Genomic DNA, 13,411 nt, shown 5'->3' on the forward strand with positions numbered 1-13,411 from the left:
GTTGTGTCACTGGTGTCTTACCTGCCCTTCTTATCACTAACAAATGAATCCAGTCTGAGTGGGATTAACAAGCCTGCTGGCCTGGCTGCTGCTGGGACTTCAGAAGCAATTTTGATGATTTCTGACTTTGGCACATTGCTGATTTTAAAGAGCATGTGGAGTGGACCAATAGGATGACATCCGGCCCACTTACCCACACACACCATTATTCAAATGATTAGGCACACCAGTGAAGTGCTTTGAGAAATCAAAGCTAATAGAAAATGCTTAAACAGACTCAAGACAACACAATTGCAAAAAGTGCAGTTTATTTTTGAGCAATTGCATTTTAAAAGTCAGTATACTGTATACACACTGTGCTACATATATAGAAAACTATAGAAAAAACTTTTCTTGTCATTTTTTGTACACAAGTGCCTTCAAAGTCGCTAACATTTGTCAACATGTGAACCCAAACTGCACATGCAGTATCATAAGCCTCCGTAATCACTGACGACGGCGTAGTCATAGCAGACATTTTGACTTCCTCTTCTGTGCTCAATTATGTCTGCATGAATTATTCTTAGAGCAAAGGCAATGTTTTATGCATAATATATCATAACAGGACCTCGGTACACGAGGAAATTCCACGTGGATCTTACCGGTGAAATTCTGAAATGATGAGAGGGAAATAAACATGGAGGGACTCAGGGATGAAGTGAAATAAGTGTGTGTGCGTTCTTGATGTATTATTGGTAGCCATGGTTGCTTGGTTAAAGGGATAGTTCAGATGTTTTGAAATGGGTTTGTATGAGGTACTTATCCATAGTCGATGGATCACATACAGTAGATGTCAGTCGGCACACACCCAGTTTAAAGAAGCAGACTGGGGTTTGACAGGGAAGCTAAGCAATGCATTTCTGTGGAGAGGGGTTGGCAGCAAATGTATTTATGTTGAATATTTCAGCCACCTGGAAATAAGTCCCACCTAAAAAGAAATAATATCATTTTAAGTGTATGCTACATTTAGAATATTTTCACTTTGTTACCTTGGCGTCAGACATTGATTTCCGGATGGAAGTTGAAGCCATCATATCACCCTTTAAAAAGCCAGACTTCACTGAGAAAAACAGTGATTTAACATCACTAAACACAGGAGCTGCTGGTCTACAGCTGCCTCGATCGAGAATCTTGTTTGTGTTATTGTGTGACTTTGGCATTTAAAAGGGTTAGTTTGGATTCACTAAAGTCACACAATAACACAAACTAACTAACTGATAGAGGCAGCAGTAGACCAGCAGCTCCCGTGTTTAGGAAACCCAAAATTTCTGTTTTTGTCAATGGGGTCTGGTGGCTTTGACAAGAGCATAGATGGGGAGCTGAAGCCAATAACAGCTTCCCCTTCTGAACGGGCTGTCTGATGAAAAGGTTGAGCCACAAAAATACCCTCAGTATAGCGTACACTTAAAGGAGCAGTGTGTAGGTTTTATAGGATTTAGTGGCATCTAGCTGTGAGGACTGCAGATTGGAACCAGCTGAAACTTCCCCCGTGTGCCAAGCATGAACTTACACTTAGAATTCCTTCAGTGTTCATTGTTCAGGAGGTAATTACCTAAAGCTAAATAGGTCTCCTTCTCCCCAAAACAAACGGACCCAATGATTTAAACTGGTAAAAACACTGATGAAAGCAGATTCATGTTAAAAAAAAAATCAGTGTTTAGCCGACGTGGACTACTACAGAGGCCAAAGCAAAAAGAGATGGCTGTATCTAGAGCCAGAGTTTGGTTTGTTTGTTCTGGGCTACTGTAGACACATAGCGGTGCAACATGGCGCATTCTGTGGATGAGAACCCACTCTATCAATGGCTCATTTTGAGGTGACAAAAACACAACAATACATAGTTTCAGATGATTATACACTAAAGAATACATGCTTAGTATAATACGCCATTTACATACCAATAAACATACTCTAAATCCTACAAAATTGACCTTTAAATTGTTATAGACGTATTTGGGTGGCATCTTTTTAGGTGGCCAAAATATGTTTTGCTTCCTCCCCTGTCCAAAGCAGTGGCCTAATAGCACTCCTAGGCCTATGCAATACACTGACTGTGGATAATAAGAACCCCACATAACCCCACTTCAAAAAATCCAAACTATCCTTTGAAATGTTGCTTGGACGGGTTAATACATTAGTTTTAATCAAGACTCATCACTGTCATACATCAATGTGAATTAGCTTTGCATCTCACAAGTTAAAACAACCTCTGCTTGTCCACGCCTATTAAAATAATATACCTGCTCATTAATAATCATCATGACAGAAAAATATGAGAGGGAAAATGGAGAGGTTTTCAAAACAGATGAGTGTCTGTGTGGGAGAGGCTCCAAATCAAGCTCGCTAGCAGTAGTTGAACCATCCAGTACAAATGTGAGATTAAATTGTTGAGGCTGCATTACAAGCAACATGAGCGAACTTGTCACCTCCTCCGTGTCTCGCTGTGAGCTCACACTGGCAGCAGCGACAACAGACAAAGTGACCGGCACTCATTCATTTCAAATGAGTACTGGGAGACGTGGCGCTACAGAGAAGGGAGTGACAGCTGGCGGAGATATTTCAGTGATTCGGCGACAGGAGCAAGTCGAGCAGAGTTCAATTTTAAATGAGCTGAGACAAGGTATATTCACAGACACCTCATTATTTGTAAAGATCATAGAAAACAACATGAAAACATCTTTAGATGCTCAACAATTTTCTGCATCTGCTATGGTTTGTACACTTCCTCAGATATTACATATAATGAACAGCAGCGTCTTGGTGATACATACCCACAGAGTCACTGCTGGTCTAAGTGCATGGTTAGCCACAGCCCACAGCATGTCTAATCCAAAGGATCTAGGTTTACAATGACCTGTAACCGACTTAGACAAACCAACTAAACATATTCCAGGTCTTTAATATTTATGTAAATTGAATGTTACACAGCTGATCATTTCACATATAAAACCTCAACATAGTTTATGTATGCTTTAGAGCAGTGATTCCCAACCAGGGGTGCTCTTTGGCTTGAGGTAGGGTTGCTGGGTTTGTTGGACCATATGACTATATATGTCTTGATACATGTCATTCTGTATTTCTCTGATTACGCTAGTAGGATGTCTTTTAAATTGTCAGACGTACCTTAGCAACATTTGACTAGTGGAACATAACATGACAGAAAGGCTGAGGTATGACAGACCTGGAGGGTTTCCTTCTATCTCATACTAATCGCCCTGTTATATTTCTCTCCCACAGATAGTGGCATACAGAATACAGAACATGTCTTTTAGTTTCCAATTATAGGAATGATTCCCTATTTTATGGGAAGGTTGGCAATGCTAAGTTGAAACAGTTAGCTAGGTGTAATGGAAAATGGTTGAAAGATAGCTACAAATAATGAATTAAAAGCTAGGTGAGTATTTTAAGTAGTTAGCTAAAGGTATAAATCAGGGCTATTCAAAACAAAATTCCGTTGGGCCGGATTTTAAAACCAGAAAAAGTCGATGATCCAGATTTTATCAGCAGCAAGAAATTTAGGGCAGGACATATACATAGGACATAGTTTTACACAGTCTATGGCAGCAACAGTCATGTTTACAACAGCAACATCACTTAATAAACTTAATAATATTTCATTGGAAACATGTCAATAAAATAAATATTACTCCTGACATCACAATACTGAGTGAAGAAAGTAACGTTATGTAAGCATGAAGAACACAGACATCTGTATCAATCATTCATTCTGCTCTCTGTCCCTCCTCTACTGAGACTCACTGTCTGCAGGTCGGCTGCCTCAGGTACATTTTAAGATAAGTACCAAACTAGGTTAACAGTTAGACTACATGCAGACAGCTTTCATTTTGTTTTTAACTTTTGCTATTAGCCCCACTAGCACCATGTGCTTTTGTGAACTATGATTGTAAATCATAACAGTGGTGAATGAGAGACTGTGGACAGAGTGGATTGAAATGTTGCTTTCTATGTGCTGAACACATGTATTTATAAAGTATTGGCTCAAGTTTTTATTGCACTTATTTACAGTATATTCCCTTCATCGGCACCGCAGTCTCTCTGCTGTTGTCTGACTTTACTCTGTCGTGTGTGTGTGTGTGTGTGTGTGTGTGTGTGTGTGTGTGTGTGCTCTGTGGAGGATTTCATGCAGACAGCAGGAGAGAGGCTGCAGCATGATGATACATGTAACAAAAATTTTAAAAGTAGCGATAAAGGAGCTGATAACGTCTGAGCTTATTAATACTCAGTCCTGAATAATTTTGATCCCAGGCCTCTTAATACGAGGTCTCGGTACCCATCCCTGCCGGGCCAATCGGAGGTTGCTTCTGGGCGGGATGTGGCCCACGAGCCGTCAATTAAATAGATATGATACAATATACTTCATTGTCTCCGTAGTGAAATTCGTCTTGGAAGTAATGCTGCCTCACAATGATAGTCCAGAAGAAACAAAGCATACAACATAAAATCATAAAAGCACATACTACACATGACCGTATTGCACATCAGCCATTCATTCATAGGCCTGTTAAAAATGGTTTGAAAAGGCAGCTAAAAGTGATGGACAAACAGTTAAAATAGTTTAAAAGTTAGCATAAATGAAATGACTAAAGGCTGAAAAAGCTATGGGTTGAAATAGTTAGCTAACAGTATAAAGTGTGGAAAAAGATCATAAGTAATTGATTGACAGTTTAAATAGCTAAACCGTTTTGATAAGTAGTTAAAAAATAGTGTTGCTAAACCTAGATACACTGTTGGCTAGTTTAAGGGTTAGCCTAATTACTAAATGATGAAAAAGCTAACAGAGAGGTGGTTGGAAGAAGTTAGCAAACACGTTAGCAAACGTAAATGGCTGGGAAAAAAATGCAAGAAATGGACCAATGGTTAACATCCAAATTCACTATTAGTACAGATGTTTTGAAAATTATTTTATATTTTATGTTGCTCACTTGTATGAAACTTTTACAACCATCTGCATGGAGACCTAGTTCAGGAGTTGAGCTTGGAAGTGTAAGGCCCCGATCACTCAGAGTGTTTAAGCAGCTGGAGGCGGCTTTTTGTAAATGTTGCTAATGAGAATGAAGCTTTTTGTTCATGTTTTCTGCACTGCGACATGCCTAGTGCCTGGCATTTTTGCTGAAGCGTTATGAACTACTCAAGTTGAAAAAACTTCAATTTAGAGTGGAAAAGCACTCCACGTCATCTCTTTTTTGTCACTTTTATTCCCATTGTCCAATCGGATGATTTGAGAGGCAGGCCTTCTTTGGTGGTCACGACAACAAGTTTACAGTTGGTGAACAATGGAGGAGAAACTATTGGTAGCGGTTGCTGGATACCCAGAGCTATACGGTCCAGCAATAGACAGAAGGTTGTCAAACTGCCCCTGAGTCATCCTAACATATGCCTGGAAATGGCCATCATTGACGCGAAGCTCCTGGACCAACTGGTGGTACTTCCCATGATCCACCCTCTTTTTTAGGGTCTCATGTACCCACACAGATCTCCGCTTACCTGTGCCCAACAAAGTATTCGCTTACAGCTTCTCACCCTCAACAAGAGCTACAGCAAGTACTCTCTGCCTGAACATTTAAGGAAATCCAGCGACACATTACTGTGGAAAAAAAAGAAAATGGTAGATTGATTGCACAGGAAGGTCAGTGTAAGGACGTGATGGGGTAGTTGCCTTTTTTTTTAACTAGTGGCATTCAATTTTAGAAAAAACAGAGCAGCGCAGTGCACCTCTGTGTGACCGGGGCCTTAAAGAGCATTCCTACCAATACAGAGCATATTCAGGAAGACTGAAATCTTGAAAGTCATTGAGGAAGCCTAAAAGTGGCTCCACTGATATTGATCCCCACCACTTTCAAACCCCTGCTGATTTAGATTGCCCTCACTTAAATCAATAGTGCAGCCAAAATATTGTATTTTGTTGCTTTAAACAGACAAAAACCACCAAAATACTTTCTGCCACTTATGATTTTATTGCAGTCGGAGCTATCCCTGATGGAGAAAGAGAATTCTAAAGCGCAGTGTACACGTGTTTTGTGGTGGATTAACATTTAATTATACCTTACATTAGAACATCAGCATAATAACTTTCTGTCTGTCTCTCTCTGTCACTTAAAAGCTTCACTGGACTGCCACAAAAACAGCTTTGCTTTCAGTGGCTTGCTGCCTTTGTGAACCTATATTGCTTTGTGTGCACACACTGCCCACTTAAATATGACCCTTGACCATGAAATAATAATGAACAGCAGTCTAAGCTTAGAGTTTGATTTAGATGTGTCATGCTGTGTTCATGATTATAGTATTAACATTTCTGTGTTCAGTGGGGTTGCGACATGAAAGGAGAGTCACAGATTAGTCGTATAATTCCTCCTTCGTACTGTCATCCTACACACCATTCATCAGATCTACAGAGCATCTTCACACCTGCAGTCACGCTGAGTCGCCTCCATCTATGGCACTGTGAGGTAACTCCCATTAAAGCTGGCGGATTTAATTCAGTGAAAATGCTGCATGTCTGCAAAATGTGTCCCAATGAGCTTTTGTCTATTCAGAAACCCATAAGGATTCAAAGGCAACAATATGTATTAATAATATATTGCTAAATGTATCTATCTTCAAAGATGAAGCAAGTGACTCCTGAGAGCAGTAATGAGGGCGCTGTGGGCAAAGTGAACAAACATTCCCAAGATCATTATTCCCAAGTTAGACTCAGCCTGGGGAATGGCACTGCGTGTGCGCCGCTGAACAAATAGCACCGCCGAAATGTTCATTCAGTTAAAGAATATTCTGTCTCGAAAGACTTACGAATATAGTAGAATCGGCCTCTTATGCACTTGTTCTGCTTGCCAAACGCAGGATGCTTGTGTGTGCATGAGTGCAACCAAGCACGCAAAAAAGTGCAGCCCCACACTCTTTGCGATTCCTCAACAAGATGGAAAAAATGTTTGCCACGTTGGCGCCGGTAACAGACCATATCTGGTTTGATCTACCGCCAGTCTGAACATTCTCCATTCAAAGTAAAAAAGTGAGTAGGAAGGGTTAAAGGATTTGCACTTTCCAAGTTCTGTATATTTGAACGAGGGGGATCAGGAGCTTATACTTCAAAGTGTATAGCAGAAAACGTATTAAAACTAGAATATCCCTCCCTATAGCCAACATTAGATATCAAAGTCTGTCACAAGGGATTAAAGAATCTTACATATGGTATCTTCCTCCTTATGATAAATAACATACAGTTCCTAGGAAGAGGGACTGTCTTGAATGGAAGGGGGCTTGCAGACAGGCATAGACGTGTCAGAGGTGTGACAGTTAATCTTAAAATTATTTTTTGCTTTCTGTCCCACCAAATGTCACCACTGGCTCAGGGGGAGCAGCAAGAGTTCAGCACACACCTGTCTCTGTTTTTCTCCCCGCGCTCCCATCTTTTGATGACAAGGGGAAAGCCGACGACGGCGCGCCTTTTCTATTCCCCGAGAGCGGACGACAGCAAGCCTTTCAGCAGACGCGGTTTTCACAGCCTAGCCCCCACCCCAAGGGCAAAGGGCACGCCGACTGTCCTCATGGTGATGGAAACAGCCTGGATCTAACTCCTCCCCATCCACAGTCTGTGCAGAGTAAAACAGCTTGACAGGAAGATTATAGAAGAGGGAGGGATGGAGGAAAAAGGGAAAAAGGAAGACAAAACGAGGGAGGGGTTGAGTTATGGAGGGGGGACGCAGGGAGGAGGAGACGGAAGAGTGCTGCTCCTTTTCTCCTTTTCAGCTGAAACAGTCTCAGGAGCTGCCCCCCAGCAACAGAGGGAGAAAAGCATGATGAATAATTAACTTTGAGAAATGTCACAAGCGGCAGAGAGAAGTGTAATCATTTCTCTGTTGGGTTTAGAGATCTGTTTTTTATTCTTTTTCCTCCATGCCCTGTAGTGCTGCACTACACTGAGACTGTAACCCGTCCCCTAAAAGCATCCAATACATTCCCCCTACATACTTTTCAAATAAAAGCAAATAAATCATTAATATTTGGGCCTTTTAGCAGAATCACGGAGACATCTCACGGAGGTCTTCTACATTTTTAATCAAGTCATTGATGTCAGTCTCATTAACTGTAAAATCACGTTTAAGGAGCTGGAATCTCTGGTGGTAATGGTTTAATCAATGTCAGGAGGAGCTTGAGCTTTGTTTCTTTTTTAGTTTTGGAGAACACAACATGCCCTCTCAGAATGAATAAAAGATAAAAATGACAAATTACTGTCTTCATGTTCTAAACAAGCTAAATTTGTCCTCTTTCCCATAAACCTCAGAGCTGTGAAAATGAGTTATGGATTACCATGACCCAGTTTAATGAGGTAATTGCAGATATATATCATTATTATTGTCATCTTTCATGATTTATTACCAAAAAGGACCAATAGTTGGCTCCCACATGTATTGGTGTGTTCTAAATTTAAGATTGGCCTGCTTTTCATGTGAGAGATTCTTTGTCTGTCTGCCACCTGAAGTGCTTATTTTCATCACAATGGACATGATGAAGATAATGTTGAACTTTCAGCACACACCATGAAAGGTCCTGCACTTGGTAGCGTCTCAGCCCTCAGCTCTGTTGTTACTGTAGCAGAGATTGTAAAAGAGACTAATGACATGGATGATTTAATGCCAAAGAACGCTTAAAGATTTTTGTCCCATCGACGTGTTTGTTAATCAGGCACACTCTAAATGAGATTCCTTATCAGTAAACACATTGATTGTTCAGAATGAGATGCTGATTTTGCCAGCATTATTTATCTTCTTTTTAGATGACATTGAGTAATTATTCCTGTGTAGTGCTGTTTGTGTAATATGGAGATTTATCTGCAGAAAAAAGTTCAAAGAAGATTGCTACCCATTCATACTTTGTTATTTAAAGCACTGGATAGCATTGGTAACGATAAATAGGCCCGTTTTGGTCATCCCATGACATTTTATCTAGCGCCATCATTAGGTCACACTTTTAATTTGTCCAATACTTTGGTTCAAGAACAAATACCAGGGGTGTAACGATACATCGGTTTGGATTGATTCATATCAATTCAGTGATCAGTGATCTGATGTTACTGGTGCAAAGTGAAAACATTGGTACATATCATCATCATAAAGATACACCTTTTGAAATTCCCATTGCTTGTGTGTGTCACCATTTCTGTCCAAAAACACCTCCTTCCTTAACATGTAAACAGTATTAGCAGCCTAACACCAGGCAAAGAATGGCAAGCAGCCAAGAAAAAGATGATGAGGATACTTCCTACGGTTGTACCCGACTCAGAATTGTGTCAGTCAAATTGGATTTGGCTGTTCAATACGACTACTGGACTATTTTCTTTATTGGACTTTTTTTTTTTTTCCATGCAGAGATTGAGAGATTGAACTGGGTTCAGGGGGATGTTCAGGGTGACAGGGATGTTTATCGTTGTAATTGCGCTAACAATGGATCGGAAATGTGCAGCAATATTTTTTACCGACACTACATATCAAACAAAAGCCAGAGACTGTGTGGTATTAAGTTGCTGTGAGCTTTAAATTAATCACTTCTTACCAGAGGGCAGAAGATAACATAATCTCAGAGCCTGACGGGGCAAAGCCTCTCCTCATACAGGAAGCTGCCTCCGTCTCACCTCAGACTCTCCCTGGGTCTGGGTCAGTAGCTGTCTGTATTGGAGAGCAGCATGAAAGCGAGGCACGCTCACTCTGCTTGACTTAAAGAATCTCATTTGACTGATGGGTCTCCGGCTGATTTGAATCTTAAGAGGGCAGAGCTTATATTTACTGATATTGTTGCGTATCAATCACAGGCTCCTGAATTGAATTGATTTGAAATTGCATTTTCAGTTTCATTTCAACACAAATTAATCAACATTTCTGCAAATGTGCCAGTGTTAGCTAGCTGGCTAATTTTCAACTGTAGTCCTTAGGCAAGATGTTTTGAGACCACTGGCAGACAGCATCGTGGCAGACTTTTTGATATCAGCAAATGACGTATCATTGTCCAAAGATTGTGTATGTCTATGTACTATCATACCATGATAAAACTTGGGTTTTACCTACCAATTACGTGCAAAACTAATGACAGCAGCACTAGCTTTATTTTGTGTTTAATGCTAATTAGCAAGTGTTAGCATGCTAACATCCTAAACTAAGATAGTGACAACTGTAAATGTTATACCTGTTAAACATCAACATGTTACCACTGCTATTGTCATATCATGTTTTCTCATTAAACGGTAGCATGCTAAGTTTAGCATGCCACCTCATGGAGCTGCTAGCAGGACTGTAGACTCTCAGTCTTGCTATATATGCAGGAAACAGACACACAGAGAAATGCATACAAAATGCAAAACATTTCGACATGTATTCAGAAAAATAAAGTTGGCTCATTTGCAGAAATAATTTTTGTGTCCTAGCTCTTTGGGCAAAAAAAAAATCCATCCACACAAACAATAGCACCCTGGGGGGATTTGACAGCCTTTGAAAAAATTAGTTTATTATTTTTGCTTTCAGAAAAAAATTGAACAATAATAAAACTTGACAATAATTATTATTATGATTATTTTGTCCGAGAGAGGTAAAAACAAGACAGACAATCAAAACAAAGAGAAATGAAAAACGTGCCTTATTATGGCCATGATATAAAGCCAGTCAGAAAAGAGAGAACTCTAATTGCCCATCTGAAGCACATAGGAGGACAGATTTTTTTTTTTCTAACTCTCTGCTAAGCTTCCCCTAAATGGCAAATCAGTGAGAAGAGAGCAGAGTCTCTCCCCAATGGAGCAATCAGCATGTTAATACTGAAGCAAAACACCTCAAAGTTCTCCCTTGTATTTTAGAACCCATTTTAAATAACCTAACAATAGCATTTAATTAACAGGGAGTTACACCTGAGCATTTAGATTTTAACCAAAGGAGTCTCTGTTGTTATTTCACTTGTCTTCCCCTTTAATTATTCTGAATTAGAGTCTCGCTGAGATTCTCTGGGGCTTTAATTAGAGACTGAATTAAAGTTATGTAAATACAGTTGGAAGCCGCAGAGTCTTTAAATAGAGTTGTGTTGCATCTGGTATTTTATTTTCTTAGAGTCTTTAAATAGAGTTGTGTTGCATCTGGTATTTTATTTTCTTTCTTTTTTTTTCTGAAAGAGAAAACATCCTAAGTCTTTCTTTTGAAGTTTGTCAAATCACCCCAGGGTGCTATTCCCTCAGGTGTTTGTGTGGATTGATACTTTTTCTCAAAGGGCTACGACACAAAATCTATTTCTGCAAATGAGCCATTTTTTGTTTCTCTGAATGTGTGTGACAATGTGTTGCATTCTGTGTGTGTTTCTCTGTTTCTTGGACACTTGAGTATTTATGCTTTTGAATGAAAACTAACCGGAAACTGGCACCCATGAAGTTACCTGCCTATGAATGTATTAATGACTGATTCTCCACCTCCAATCTTCTGATCCACTGTGAAAATGAAAAGAGCGGGATCAACCTCCCATTGGGCTAGATTAAATCCAAACTAAGTGCCTGGGCCCAGACTGCAAGCTTCTGTCTCTGAATAATAATGGGCTCTTTCAGCTGTGTTTGTCATCAAATTAGCCCTCTACTTCAGACGAGGCGCTCTCAGAGTGCAATTCTCAACAACGACGGAATTCAAATTAGGCAAAGTCAGTTTGAGGTTTGTAAGCTTTAAAAAGGGAGAATGAGCTTCATTTGTGAAGGTGATGATTGCAGTAGGAGGTAAAATGACAGTGTTCGGATTCATGAAAACACCTTCCTTCCTGCGGTGCAGCTGCTTTCATGGTGACTCACATTACGGTAGAGACAGTAAAACAAACCTTAAACCGGCAATTGCAGCCTGCAGCTTCCTCTGCATGCTTTAAATCCAACCCTCAGTCTTTACCACGAAGCCTTTGAAGCTTCTCCATCAGCACACGCTTTAGAGTGTTATTTCATTTTCTTATTTGCCTCCCAAATAAACAGTGCTACTGTATAGAGTGCATTTATATGCATGGAGGAAGGCTGTTTAATGCAGTCTCGAGGCTGAGTTCACTTTTGTTTGTCTTCCTGCCTTGAATTTTTGCGTTCAAGGGACCCAAGTTGAGTTCCTCCTGCTTCTCTCCGTCTGACACACTATTGCTCTCGTACCTTTGATCAACTCAGAGGAAAACTTGCCCTGGGACGCTCCATCACTCCAACACAGCGGGGGGAAATATAGGGCAGGAGGGGGCAAGGAAGAAGGGATGGAAACCCTATTTCCTCCTGGCACTTTCTGTCTTGCTCACTCTCTCCCAAGGATTGAGCAACAATTAAAAGATCGGTTCAGGGCATCTGATGAAGTGAGCTTGAATCTGAAATAGCTGAGACAATTGGATGTGAGATAGATGTGCCTTTTAATTACTAATATGGTCTTCAGAAGAGATTTTATCACAAGAAATGACTTCAAGCATAGACTCACATTGAGGATTTATTAAAATCATACTTTCCCTAAAACAAAAAGATACATTTAAGATGCAGTGCCAATGACATAACATGTACTTTATAATGCAAATCAGTTCCAGGATGTTTTTTTCCATCCGTAGCTATTAATGAGCTTGGACCTGACGCTTAATCATATGTGTGAAAAGTTAATGAGAGATGAGTAATGGAACACTTTTTCTATAAACCAAATTGTATCATACCTTCAAAACCAGGGCTCTCTTAAGCACAATCATACTCTGATACCTGCTAAAGAGTTATTGTACTAATAATGTACTAAAAAATGTTTTGGCAACGCCTCCTCCAGCAGTACATCAGATTAGCCCACTGAGCCGTTATCTCACTGTTATGATAAATATACATTATGGGAGCATGGCACTTTTTCTGCTTTGAGCTGACCTGAAGGCAACTGAAATGATCACATTAGTGCAGTAGTGAGAGCTGATATACTCCTCTTCTTTCAGTTTGTTTTTGAATGAAGCTTAAGTCCATTTAAAACGCACATAATTAACACTTGAATTCAAAATACTGTGCATTTTTTTCATCACCGGGAGGCCACATGATGTTGTTGACCTTGCTGTTAAATTTCCGTCTTTGATATTGAAAGCGATAACTTTTGTATCCAGCCACGTATCCTCGTAAGTGTTGGGGGGCTGTCTTTGATGTTCAGAGACAGAGCGGGGAATTAATCTAGACGTGATTTTCACATTAAAGTTATGAATACCTTTTGATTTGAATGAATAGTTGGTTAAAAAAGCAATTCACCTTCCTGGAAAAGTCTGTGAAGCCCTACTATCCCATGCTACAATTTACAATTTAGCTTTTCTAGTTATAGAAATAGTCCAAAAAACCTTTTTGAACTTGTTCTTTTGGTTATTATTATTA

General features: G+C 39.9%; 1 protein-coding gene across 2 annotated transcripts in view; it reads left to right on the forward strand.

The window, feature by feature from the left end:
• Positions 1–13,411, forward strand: part of fibcd1b (fibrinogen C domain containing 1b) — a 159,014-nt gene that overhangs the window by 136,848 nt on the left and 8,755 nt on the right. The window lies entirely within an intron of this gene.

Source organism: Epinephelus moara, chromosome 9 (assembly GCF_006386435.1).
Source record: "Epinephelus moara isolate mb chromosome 9, YSFRI_EMoa_1.0, whole genome shotgun sequence".
NCBI classification, from domain to species: Eukaryota; Metazoa; Chordata; class Actinopteri; order Perciformes; family Serranidae; genus Epinephelus; species Epinephelus moara.